The 13,700-nt window shown below is 41.8% G+C and overlaps 1 pseudogene; it reads right to left on the bottom strand.

The window, feature by feature from the left end:
- On the bottom strand, positions 1 to 3,402 carry LOC136486608 (uncharacterized; annotated as a pseudogene).
- Positions 3,403 to 13,700: the final 10,298 nt, after the last annotated feature.

The following is a 13,700-nucleotide window of genomic DNA, read 5'->3' as shown; positions in this document are numbered from 1 at the left end:
CAAAATGATTAATGTCATATGGTGTGGCACATCATTGTGTCATTTGAAGTACTCAACGATATATGATGCCAGTTTACACGTTCGTGGGACTGCAAATCTAAAACTGACATATCATACCCAATTACCCATATACAAAAGATGGCAACCTTGCCGCAGCAAACTATATCCCTGCATTCCCTAACAGTGAGCAGCAGAAGATCAAACCGCAGCCCAAATTCTCTTGCACCTCTGATTAAAAACTGAAACCTGTACAAAAAAAGTGAAAGTTAAAATAAGTTTATAGTGATTGTTATGTATAGAAACATAAATTCAATTACTTGACACAGGCTAAAAAAATGCAGAAACAGGCTTCCTCGGATAGGAAATTCACTTGATAAACATTCAGCCTAATCTGATTAACATGTTCAATTAACTTGACAGTAAACCAAAACATTGACCTAGTGTTTGACAGACAGTTTCTTAGCCATACACACTATAACTGTTTCTACTTCGAACTAGTACACATTGAGGTAAACTGTCCTTAAAGAAGAATGCAGAGTACATGTTTTCTGAACACAGAATTTGAACCTTCAAAACGAAGAACACATTTAAATGCTATAGTTCAGGTGCAAGGCAACGGATGGACGATGGGAGCAAAAAGAAGGGGGCACGGACTATTTTCAGAAATGTGCAACCCGTAGAAACAAGAAAATTCAGATCAACATAGAAAACATATGCGAGCACATGCTTCTACAATCTTAAGCAAGGCTAGGTTAATGCAATAGCAGTTGCAGAGCAGAGGATACTTCAAAATTAAAAAAAAGAAAAGAAAAGAAAAACTGGTAAAAAAATAAATCAGACATGCAACTATATTATACTGATTAGTAAGCCCTTGTTTAGTTCGCGAAATTTGGATTTTGGGGCTACTGTAGCACCTTCGTTTTTATTTGGTAAATAGTGTCCAAACATTGACTAATTAGGCTTAAAACGTTCGTCTCGCAATTTCCCACCAAACTGTGCAATTAGTTTTTCTTTTCGTCTACATTTAATGCTCCATGCACAGGCCGCAAACATTCGATGTGACAGGTACTGTAGCAACTTTTTGGATTTTGGGGTCCAACTAAACAAGGGCTAAGTTATGCACATATTCCAAGAAACAAATAAGATTGAAGAATGAAGCTACAGTGTAAGAATACCATGCTAAATGTATCCGATTAAATGGAGAAGCAATTCACTGGGGACTATAAGAAAAGGGGGAGGCAAGTCAACATGCTGTGCTATTGCTTAGAACAACTAAACAATGGTATTGGTGCTATTGTTCACTAGTACTAACCAGAAAGCTATAATATAGTCAGAACAAGTCAATTGAGTCATGTGTGTCCATTCCAAACTCATTAAGTAAAGGTTTAGAACTATTCTAGAAATCAATATACCGTCTTAATGTCTATGCAATGCAACTTAATTTAGATAACACACATAACTCCATTATATCTTGGTGAACAGTTTTGTATCTTTGCTTCTAGCATTCCTGATTTTTGTAGTGAACATATGGACAGAAGCATGAGAGGTTAGCTTACGTATGTTAAAGGTACACAGGAACTTTAAAACTTTGAGAACTCTCTTATCAACATCTTGACACTTGACTTCAACAATGTTAAGGTGTTCTGAAATTGTAGTTGGTCGCTCCACACTAAATCTTCCTTCCATTTCCACTTCATAGTCAGAACTCTGCAATGAAATGAAACATTCTCTTTTCATGAACAATCAGCAGTGTAACTATTCGGATAGGCAGCAATTGTTCATTAATAAAGCATGTACCTCACAAAAGAGCTCAAGTGTGAGCTCCTCTAGAACTGGTGAGTGTTCAAGGATACAAGCTAACGGAGTGAAGTCATCAGGCATACACCAGTACTCATTGAGAAACAGAGTCTTTAACTTGCCAAATGTAGGGCACAGTCTCAAATCCATTTTGAAGATAAACTGGACAAATTGCAAGCAAATAAGACGAAATGATCTGAAATAAGCCTAGTTTGTGGGAATGCATCTAAAATTCAGAACCTGTCTAGTTGACGTTTATCTATGTTCAACAATGGTGTAGACATTGCAACAGCAAACGGGGGGGGGGGGGGGGGGGGCGCCTTGTCATAAATAATTGAGGGGAAAATGTAGGCATACCAATTGTGCTGAAGAAATCAACTCCAAATCCTTAGCTTCTGATAAACCTTTTAGAAGCACACAATGGTTATCATCACCGCCATTACCAGAAGTGGTGCAATACTCACAACCACACTGAGTTATCCAGTAGTTTGTCACAAGTATCCTCACAGTCATCAATTATTCGGACAAAAGCCTCCACTAATGATGGCATGCTGTCAAGAACGGGAGTTCTCCCCTCAATATCATCTATGTGAAGAGAAACCAAATGTGGGGCATATATTCGAAGGCGGGAATGCTCGGATGCGGATGCTGTGATACTGCAGCTAATGATGGCTAGATGTTTCAGTGACTTGGATGAAATCATGGTGGCAGACCAGAACTCACAGTATCTCAGCACTAGATTCTCCAACGACGGGCAGCTCGAGAAATTGAGGAAACTGTTGCGGACCTGTACAAGAGTGAGATCTAGCCTTGTCAAGTGCTGGGAAGTGAGCGGCTGATCATCTAGCTCGAGGTATGGAGTTGGAGCCTCCTCTGGAGACATACGGAGACTGAACACACGCACTTTGCGCATCATAGCGTGCCGGAGCCAGTGGTTGATCTGGGGCACGTCCTCGTGCTGGAACTCACCGAGCTTGAAATCGCACGTGTCGAGAGGCGATTCTCCACCGAGGAGCACGCGGTCCATGAACTCCCGGCGCTCCTTCACCGGCGTCAGGAAATCGTAGTCACAGCCGCACCCGACACGCATAGATGGCGCCAGCGCCGAGCAAGCACTCATGTCCGCACGGACTCCGGAGCCGGCAGGAAGCCGAGGATGTGCTCGAGGATGCCGTCCGGCATGGCTTCTATGCTGCATCCGCTGCCATCCGCCGGAGGCACCGCCATCTTGCTGTTTTTTAATCGATGCATTCTGTCGAGCAGGTGGTGGGCGCCGACTGACGCTGCGGAACCAAGAAAGAAGAAACGATTAGAGGCGGTGCAAAGCGAGCAGAGAAGGAAGGCGGATTCGGATGGCGGCCACCACCTCATCTCTCCGGCGGCTGCTTTAGCTGTAATCTCACCCGAGACGTGTGGAGCTTGGGAGAAGCAGAAGAAATTTCAGGCCGAGAGTGCCGGCCTGCCGGTGGTCAGCACTGGAGTCAGAATCTGAGAGGGGTGGTGGGGAAACGGAAGTGTCGAGGCGAAGCAGGGCACGAGCCACGAGGCAGTGCGACTCTGGTAGTCGAGTCGCCGCACTGACAAGCGGGCTCCACATATCATATTCTGCAGCCACGAAAGCTTAGCTGTAGCGCCATTTTAAAAGGATTATAAAGTCTATTTTTGTCCCTTGTTTTTATCTAATTTTAACCTAACTACAACATCGTCTAATTTTAACAGCTCAACTGTCTAAATCCTTTTAATTTTGACCCAGAGCTATCTAAAAACCGCTCAAAATTGTATCTTAGGTCAAAGTTAAACGGTTTTAATATTTTGAGTGCCAAATTTAGACAAAAGCAAGAGTTGAGTAACAAATATAGACCTAATTAAGTACTTTAGTTTTTTAATACTAGGTGAATACCCCGCGTTGCAGTGGAATTAATGATAAAATTACCCTGCGCATTTGGAATAAAATTACTTATACAAAGGAATCAACAATTATAAGTTAATGTTCGTGGATGACGTGACACGCTGATGTGGACAACTAAATGCATGTTAGTGGATGATGTGTCTTGCTGACATGTAGATTATAATTGCAAATACTAGTTAGTCATAAATACATCCAATAGTGGACTGATTAGGTGGACTGATTGCATGTTTAGAGAAATAGACAATTATAACTTAATGTTAGTGGATGACGTGGCTAGTTGATGTGGACAACTAAATACATGTTATTGGATGATGCATCTTGCTGATATGTAGATCATAATTGCAAATGCTAGTTGGTCATAAATACATCCGATAGTGGACTGATTAGTTGGACAGCTTACATGTTTAGAGAAATAGCTAGTGGGGTTTAGCTTTATAGAGTTTATAGATTTATGAAAAGTTTTATACCTTTAGATTTACTTATTAGTAAATATTTATATGTATTAAAATATTTATCTACACATTATGAGATTTTTTATCATAAAAAGAAGGGACAATTATCTAGCGGACATCCAAAGTGATGGGCCTTTGCTGACGGACACCTTGTTTTTAGCAGTTTGACAGAAGACACTCTGGTTCGATAAAATTAGGCTACACGACACCGCGGACCGATTGCAGCCGGATGAGGAGAGAGAAATTTTCATTTTGACATCCGGTGCCCCTGAGCCACAGTTGGATCCGCCCCTCTCCCTCTCACTGACGCGTAGGCCCCACCTGTCATCTACTTCTTCCTCCTCTTCCCACCGTGACCCCGTGCCTCCTCTGCTCGTGGTCTATGCTTCCTCGCCAGTGGAGGTCATGCATCCCTGGCCACAGGCGAGCTACGCTGCATCTCTTCGTGCGTGGTCACAGGAGAGGCAGCTTCCACCGCCACCAGCTTTCTTTGCCTGGGGCAGCAAATGAGCGCCCCTTCTCTAGGCCAGCGTAGGCACAGGTGGGCGGCGGCACCTCGAAGACAAGCACGGAGCAGGACAGCCCGGTAGCTTAGTGTGGTGGAGGAGGCTGCTTCGGAGCTCGTGTGCCGCTATAGCCCGCTGACCTGCTGAAAGGTCCTAGTATAGCTAGAGGGGGGTGAATAGCCTATTTAAAAATCTATAAATCAACTAGAGCAATTTGATTAGTATGACAAATAGCGTAATGCAAACTTGCTCTAGCTCTATAAGGGTTGCAAGCCACCTATCCAATAATTCTAGTTGCAATGATTACTTAGGCACACAAACTTGCTACTCTCAAGAGCTTAACTAGATGAATGTAAACAACAAAGCAAGCTCTCAATTCTAATTACTCTAAAGAGCTTGTATCAACTAGTTTGCAAGAATGTAATCAAGTAAGTAGGGTGATTATACCGCCGTGTAGGGGATGAACCAATCACAAGATGAAGATCAATCCAATCACCGGGAGAATGCAAATGACAAGAGACAATCGATTTTCTCCCGAAGTTCACGTGCTTGCCAACACGCTACGTCCCCGTTGTGTCAACCAACACTTGGTGGTTCGGCGGCTAAGAGGTGTTTCACAAACCTCGTCCACACGATAGGACACCGTAAGAACCGACCCACAAGTGAGGTAACTCAATGACACGAGCAATTTACTAGAGTTACCTTTTGGCACTCCGCCGGGGAAGGTACAACTTCCCTTACAATCACCGAAGGTGGCCACGAACAATCACCAACTCGTGTCGATCCTTCACCGCTGCTCCAACCGTCTAGGTGGTAGCAACCACCAAGAGAAACAAGCGAAATCCACAGCGCAACACGAATACCAAGTGCCTCTAGATGCAATCACTCAAGCAATTCACTTGGATTCTCTCCCAATCTCACAATGATGATGGATCAATGATGGAGATGAGTGGGAGGGCTTTGGCTAAGCTCACAAGGTTGCTATGTCAATGAAAATGTGTAAGAGTTTTCCCTTGAGCCGGCCATGGGGCTATAAATAGAGCCCCAATCAAATAGAGCCGTTATACCCCTTCATTGGGCAAAACGCGCTCTGACCGGACGCTCCGGTCATACTGACCGGACCCTGGACTCAGCGTCCGGTCTCCCGATGGACGCCACATGTCACTAGCTTCAAACACTGTTCGTCAGATTCCAACGGCTACGAAACTCACCGGCAAAACTGACCGGACGCTGAAGCCTCAGTGTCCGGTCGTTTCCAGTAAGCTCCCCGAGGCATATTTCTTCGACCAGACGCGTCCGGTCCACCTTGACCGGACGTAGACCAGCGTCCGATGCAATACCCTAGGTACTGTGCCGACCGACCAGTTCGACCGGACGCATGCTGCCAGCGTCCGGTGCTTTCAGACCCAGCGTTCGGTCAGTTGACCGACGCCAGCGTCTTCGCGACTAACTCGTTTTCACTTCTAACTTCTTCACCCTTGCTTCAATGTGCCAACCACCAAGTGTATCACCTTGTGCACATGTGTTAGCATATTTTCACAAATATTTTCAAGGGTGTTAGCACTCCACTAGATCCTAAATGCATATGCAATGAGTTAGAGCATCTAGTGGCACTTTGATAACCGCATTTCGATATGAGTTTTACTCTTCTTAATAGTACGGCTATCTATCCAAAATGTGATCACACTCACTAAGTGTCTTGATCACTAAAACAAAATGGCTCCTACATTTTATACCTTTGCCTTGAGCCTTTTGTTTTTCTCTTTCTTCTTTTCCAAGTTTAAGCATTTGTCCATCACCATGCCATCACTTGGAGTGGTGCTACCTATCTCATAATCATCTTGATAAACTAGGTTAGCACTTATGGTTTTATCAATTATCAAAACCAAACTAGAGCTTTCAATCTCCCCCTTTTTGGTAATTGATGACAACCCTTATACAAAGATATAAATTAAAGTTCATTTGAATTCATGTTGCTTGCCCAAGCATATTTACCATGTGTAAAGGATATGGGCAAGTTTCATGAACTCCAAATGGTAGTAATTGCTCCCCCTACATATGTGCTAAGAGTTTGGATTGTAGCTTTGCACATATGCTTAGATAGGAAATATAGGAGTCAATTTCTATCAAATGATGCTAAGGTATAAGAGATGGACCTTTGAAGCGTGATACCAATCGGAGTGCACCAATATACCATCCTTAGCACCATTAATAACTAGACATACACAAAAACTAGAATACCCCATGAGATCAACATTAAAAACAAGGGTCTAGTTTTCATAATGTGAGCATGAGTCTAGTTACTTAGCCTATGCATGCTAGTTTTTCATTTCAACATTCAAACCTACAACTAGCATACACCACACAAGCATGGATATTTGAAATTAAAACTTATGTCATGCAAGCAAACATATGTAATGCTCATTCAAATGCATCATACAAGTTTATGAGCTTGCTCCCCCTACTTGTGTGATCAAAATTTTAATTGATCCCTTCTTTCCTTTATTATATCTCTCCCCTAACACTCATATCTTTGTTTCTCTCCCCCTTTGTCAACAATTAGCACAAAAGGTGAGCTCAAATTATGAATAGGTTGGGGTAAAACTATGTGAAATAAGGATCATTTTCCCAATGTGGTTCAATCTAGATTACTTGCAAAAGATATTTAACTCGGTTTGATCCAAGGACAAGCTTCTTCACACCTCCAAATAAGGGTTATCTTGTACCATGTTGAGTTAAACACTTATAGCCCATTTTCTAAATCAAACACTAGGTTTACAAGCCCACAAACATGTCATATGCTACCACTAGATCATTTCAAACATACAAGCAATAATGGTACCATATAAGCATCAAATTCATTTGATTTTCATGAATGAGCCTAGGACATGATAGGAATGACTAGATGCACTAAACAAGTCCTTAGTAATGGATGGATGACATGTCAATCAACTTTACCTTGCTTTGCTCGAAGGAGAGGCATGTCATATAATGGGGGTGCATCAACACATATTGGAGAAGTCAAGTATGTTCAATTCATTCCTTAGCTTACAAAACCTCTTCTCATCAAGTGGCTTGGTGAATATATCGGTAAGTTGATCTTCGGTGCCCACACTCTCTATGCAAATGTCCCCTTTTTGTTGGTGATCTCTTATGAAGTGATGACGAACATCTATATGCTTTGTTCTTGAGTGTTGAACCGGGTTGTTGGTGAGCTTCACGGCACTTTCATTGTCACATAGCAATGGCACTTGCTTGAACTTGATTCCAAAGTCACTCAAGGTAGCCTTCATCCAAAGTAATTGAGCACAACAACTACCGGCCGAAATGTACTCCGCTTCGGCGGTTGAAAGTGCTACAGTATTTTGCTTCTTTGATGACCAAGACACAAGTGATCTTCCCAATAGTTGACATGTGCCCGATGTGCTCTTTCTCTCAACTTTGCATCCCGCATAATCGGAGTCTGAATATCTAATCAACTCAAATCTTGCTCCTTTGGGATACCATAATCCAACATGTTGTGTATGCTTCAAGTACCTCAATATTCTCTTTGTTGCCTTCAAATGACTTTCTCTTGGTGAGGCTTGAAATCTAGCACACATGTATACACTAAACATCACATCCGGCCTTGATGCGGTCACATAGAGTAGACTTCCAATCATAGACCGATACATCTTTTGATCCACCATGTTGCCACTAGCATCACTATCCAAGCTTCCACTTGTCCCCATTGGTGTACTAATAGCTTTACTCTCATCCATTTCAAACTTCTTGAGCATGTTCTTGATATACTTGCCTTGACTCACAAATGTGCCATTCTTCATTTGCTTGATTTGAAGACCAAGGAAGTAACTAAGCTCTCCAATCATAGACATCTCAAACTCACTTGCCATCATCTTGCCAAACTCCTCACAAAATTCTTGATTTGTTGATCCAAAAATGATGTCATCAACATTGATTTGCATTACAAACAAGTCATTTCCAAGCTTCTTGGTGAAGAGAGTGGTGTCAACCTTTCCCATCTTGAATCCCTTAGAGAGTAGAAAATCCCTCAATCTCTCATACCATACTCTAGGTGCTTGTTTCAATCCATACAAAGCCTTTCTCAACTTGAACACATGGTTGGGTTTCTTTTCAACTTCAAAACCGGGAGGTTGCTCAACATACACAAGCTCATTGATGTACCCATTGAGAAATGCACTTTTCACATCCATTTGGTACAACTTGATGTTGTGGGCAGAAGCATAAGCTAACAAGATCCTAATTGCTTCCAATCATGCAACCGGGGCATATGTTTCTCCAAAGTCAAGACCTTCAACTTGAGTGTAACCTTGAGCCACTAATCTTGCTTTATTCCTTATTACTATCCCATCTTGATCTTGCTTGTTCCGAAAGACCCACTTAGTTCCAATCACATTATGACCCTTAGGCCTCTCAACTAAATCCCATACATGATTTCTTGTGAAGTTGTTTAGCTCTTTATGCATAGCATTGATCCAATCAACATCCCTCAAAGCTTCATCTATCTTCTTAGGTTCAATGGATGACACAAATGAGAAATGCTCACAAAATGAAGCCAATCTTGATCTTGTTTGCACACCTCTTGAAATATCACCAATGATAGTGTCTAATGGATGATCTCTTGCAACATTGGTTGGTTGAAGCACTTGCACTTGATTGCTAGCATTTGATTGATCACTTGGTTGAGATGATGAACTAGCCATTTGTTGATCTTGCATATTGCCATCACTAGTGCTTGCTTAAATTTGATCATGAGAACCATTAGCTTGCACATTTGAGTTAGAGAGTACTTGATTCTTATCATCCTCAATGTCAATCACCTCTCTAGGTCTTAACTCTCCAATGTCCATGTTCTTCATTGCATTGACCAATTGAGTGCCTCTTACATCATCTAGATTCTCATCTTCCTCTTGGGAACCATTTGTTTCATCAAACTCCACATCATGAACCTCCTCAAGAGTACCACTAGCCAAATTCCAAACTCTATAAGCCTTGCTAGTAGTGGAGTAACCAAGCAAAAACCCTTCATCACATTTCTTTTCAAACTTGCTCAATCTAGTGCCTTTCTTCAATATATAGCATTTACAACCAAAGACCCGGAAGTATGCTATGTTGGGCTTTCTTCCATTCAATAGCTCATAAGGTGTCTTCTCCATCATGGGGTGACAATAGAGTCGGTTGCTATAGTAGCAAGCCGTGTTGATTGCTTCGGCTCAAAATGAATGACTCACATTATACTCACTCAACATTGATCTTGCCATATCAATCAAGGTTCTATTCTTTCTTTCAACTAGCCCATTTGATTGAGGAGTATACTTGGCCGAGAATTGATGTCTAATTCCAAATTCATCACATAACTCATCAACTATAGTGTTCTTGAATTCACTACCATTGTCACTTCTAACTTTCTTGATTGTTGTTTCAAACTCATTGTGAATGCCTTTGACAAATGATTTGAATGTTGCAAACACATCACTCTTATCAACAAGAAAGAACACCCATGTGTATCTAGTGAAATCATCCACAATCACAAATCCATATTTGTTTCCATCAATGCTAGTGTATGTGGTTGGTCCAAACAAGTCCATGTGCATTAACTCAAATGCCTTAGATGTGCTCATTATGCTCTTCTTAGGATGTGTATTACCAACTTGCTTTCTGGCTTGACATGCACTACATAGCTTATCCTTCTCAAATGTGACATCTTTCAAGCCTCTAACTAAGTCATGCTTAATCAATTTGTTCAATTGTTTCATTCCAACATGACCAAGCCTTCTATGCCATAACCAACCCATGCTAGACTTAGTGATCAAACATGTTGACAATTGAGCTTCTCTAGCATTGAAATCAACTAAGTATAGATTCTCATATCTAAATCCTTTGAATATCAAGTTAGAGCCATCTACACTTATGATCTCTACATCATCCACACCAAATATGCACTTGAAACCAAGATCACACAATTGAGCTACCGACAATAAGTTGAAGTTCAAGCTCTCTACTAGTAGCACATTGAAAATGCTCAAGTCATTGGATATTGCAATCTTACCAAGCCCTTTGACCTTGTCTTTGCCATTGTCACCAAATGTGATACTATCAATCCCATTGCTCTTGCTTTCATTAATTGAATTGAACATTCTTGAATCACCGGTCATGTGTTGTGTGCACCCACTATCAAGCACCCAATGCCTTCCTCCGGCTTTATAATTTACCTATAAAAGAAGATCAATTCTTTTTAGGTACCCAAACTTGCTTGGGTCCTTGTAGGTTAGTCACCAAGGTCTTTGGTACCCAAATGGCCTTATTCTTTGGGCCCACAATTGATGTACCAATGAACTTAGCCTTCACACTATTGGCACCCTTATAGAGCATGTAACAAGAATCAAATTTGATTGAGGATACATTAGGTAGCTTGTTCTTGTTAGTCTTGCAATTTTGCTCTATATGCCCAACTTGCTTGCATCTATTGCAAAACCGACCATTGCCCTTCACAAAGCTAGCTTTGGGAGTGACAAAGGCCGCCTTACCTTTCTTAGGGGTATAGCCTAATCCCTCTTTGTTGAGAGAAAATCTTTGGCTACCCAAGCACTTTAGCAAGTGGGCTTCTCCACCATAGGCATTGCCTAAGGCACGAGTGAGCTCATTCACCTCCTTCTTGAGGGTTTCATTTTTCACCATTAGTGATGTATCATTCATAGGTGGAGTGGTAATGGTTGTGCTACAAGAAATGTTAGTGGGAGCAACAATAATGGGTTCATGAAAAGATTCATTAATAAGATCACATGTTAGTCCCACATCACATGTTACTATCACTTGCTCCTTCTTGGCTTCCTCCTTCTTGACTTGCTCAATGAGAGAGGAGTGAGCCTTTTCAAGATTAGAGTGAGCTTTGCCAAGCTTCTCATGGGCATCCACTAGCCCCTCATGAGTGGCATTGAGCTCATCAAAGGATTACTCAAGAAATTTTACTTTTTTGCGCAATTCTTTGCACTCCTTTCTCTTCATCTCATTGCAAGCATGCACTTGCTCACACATGTCCAAGAGCTCCTCCTTGGAGTACTCCTCATCATCATCATCATCATTTTCATTCCTACAAGAGTCACTTTCACATTTATCATCATCACTCTCATCATATTTTACCTTGGTAGGCTTTGCCATGAGGCATGTTGATGGAGTATCGAAGATGGAGGGCTTGTCATTGATGGCGATGCTTGCTAGTGCTCTCTTGATAGACTTCTTGCCATCATCACTAGAGTCATCACTATCCAATGAGCCATCACTATCCCAAGTGACTACATAGCCTCCACCCTTCTTCTTCTTTTGGAAGGTCATTCTCTTCTCCTTCTTCTCCTTCTTTTCTTTCTTATCCTCCTTGTGCTTCTTCTTCTCATCCTCATCATTATCACTATTGTATGGACAATTTGCTACTACATGATCGGGGCTCTTGCAATTGTAGCATCTTCTCACATACTCTTTCTTCTTGGTGTGATCTCTTCTCTTTCTTGCACCATAGCCCTTCTTCTTCATGAACTTGCCCATCTTGCGCACAAAGAGAGCCATAGCCTCATCATCAATATCACTTAGATCTTCATCATCACTTGATTCTTTCTTGGACTTGCCCTTGTTTTTGTATGATGATGAATTAGCCTTGAATGCTATGCTTTTCTTCTTCTTGTCCTCTTCTTTTTTCTTGTCCTCCTTGTCATCCCCCTCCCTTTCCACACGGTATGTCTCTTGTGTCATGACATCACCTAGTACTTGGTTGGGGGTAATGTCCTTCAATCCTCCTCTTATGATGAGCAATCTTAACATCTCAAATCTTGGAGGTAAGCACATCAAGAATCGATGGGAGACATCATCATCCTTGATCTTCTCTCCCAATACCTTTAAGTCGTTGACAATGACTTGCAATTGATGAAACATCTCCGGAATGCTCTCATCATCCTTCATCTTGAAACTTGTCAACTTGTCCTTGAGGATGTACAACTTGGCACTCTTCACCGCCGGTGTGCCCTCATATGTTTCCTCCAATCTCTTCCACACCTCATTTGCTCTATCACAATCCTTGATTTGCTCAAACACTTTGGAATCAATGGCATTGTATATGGTGTTGAGAGCCATTGTATTGCATTGCTTACTGATCTTATCTTGATTTGTTGGATCATCGGGATCAATGATAGCATAGTCATTTTCGATCACTTCCCATACTTGATCATTGATTGAACCAAGATACATCATCATCTTTCTCTTCCAATAACCATAGCATGTACCATCAAAGAACGGTGGTTTGCCCCCCACATGATTGAACACAACTTGAGCCATAATTTGACACCGAGGTTTTTAAGCCTTTAATCAAACGGTGACCACGGCTCCGATACCACTTGAAAGGTCCTAGTATGGCTAGAGGGGGGGTGAATAGCCTATTTAAAAATCTACAAATCAACTAGAGCAATTTGATTAGCATGACAAATAGCATAATGCAAACTTTCTCTAGCTCTACAAGGGTTGCAAGCCACCTATCCAACAATTCTAGTTGCAATGATTACTTAAGCACACAAACTTGCTACTCTCAAGAGCTCAACTAGATGAATGTAAACAACAAAGCAAGCTCTCAATTCTAATTACTCTAAAGAGCTTGTATCAACTAGTTTGCAAGAATGTAATCAAGTAAGTAGGATGATTATACCACCATATAGGGGATGAACCAATCATAAGATGAAGATCAATCCAATCACCGGGAGAATGCAAATGAGAAGAGACAATCGATTTTCTCCCGAGGTTCACGTGCTTGCCAACACGCTACGTCCCTGTTGTGTCGACCAACACTTGGTGGTTCGGTGGCTAAGAGGTGTTTCACAAACCTCGTCCACACGATAGGACACCGCAAGAACCGACCCACAAGTGAGGTAACTCAATGACACGAGCAATTTACTAGAGTTACCTTTCGGCACTCCGCCGGGGAAGGTACAACTCCCCTTACAATCACCGAAGGTGGCCACGAACAATCACCAACTC

This window comes from Miscanthus floridulus, chromosome 10, assembly GCF_019320115.1.
Source record: "Miscanthus floridulus cultivar M001 chromosome 10, ASM1932011v1, whole genome shotgun sequence".
Lineage (NCBI taxonomy): Eukaryota > Viridiplantae > Streptophyta > Magnoliopsida > Poales > Poaceae > Miscanthus > Miscanthus floridulus.
This window is presented reverse-complemented; position numbering and strand designations above follow the sequence as displayed.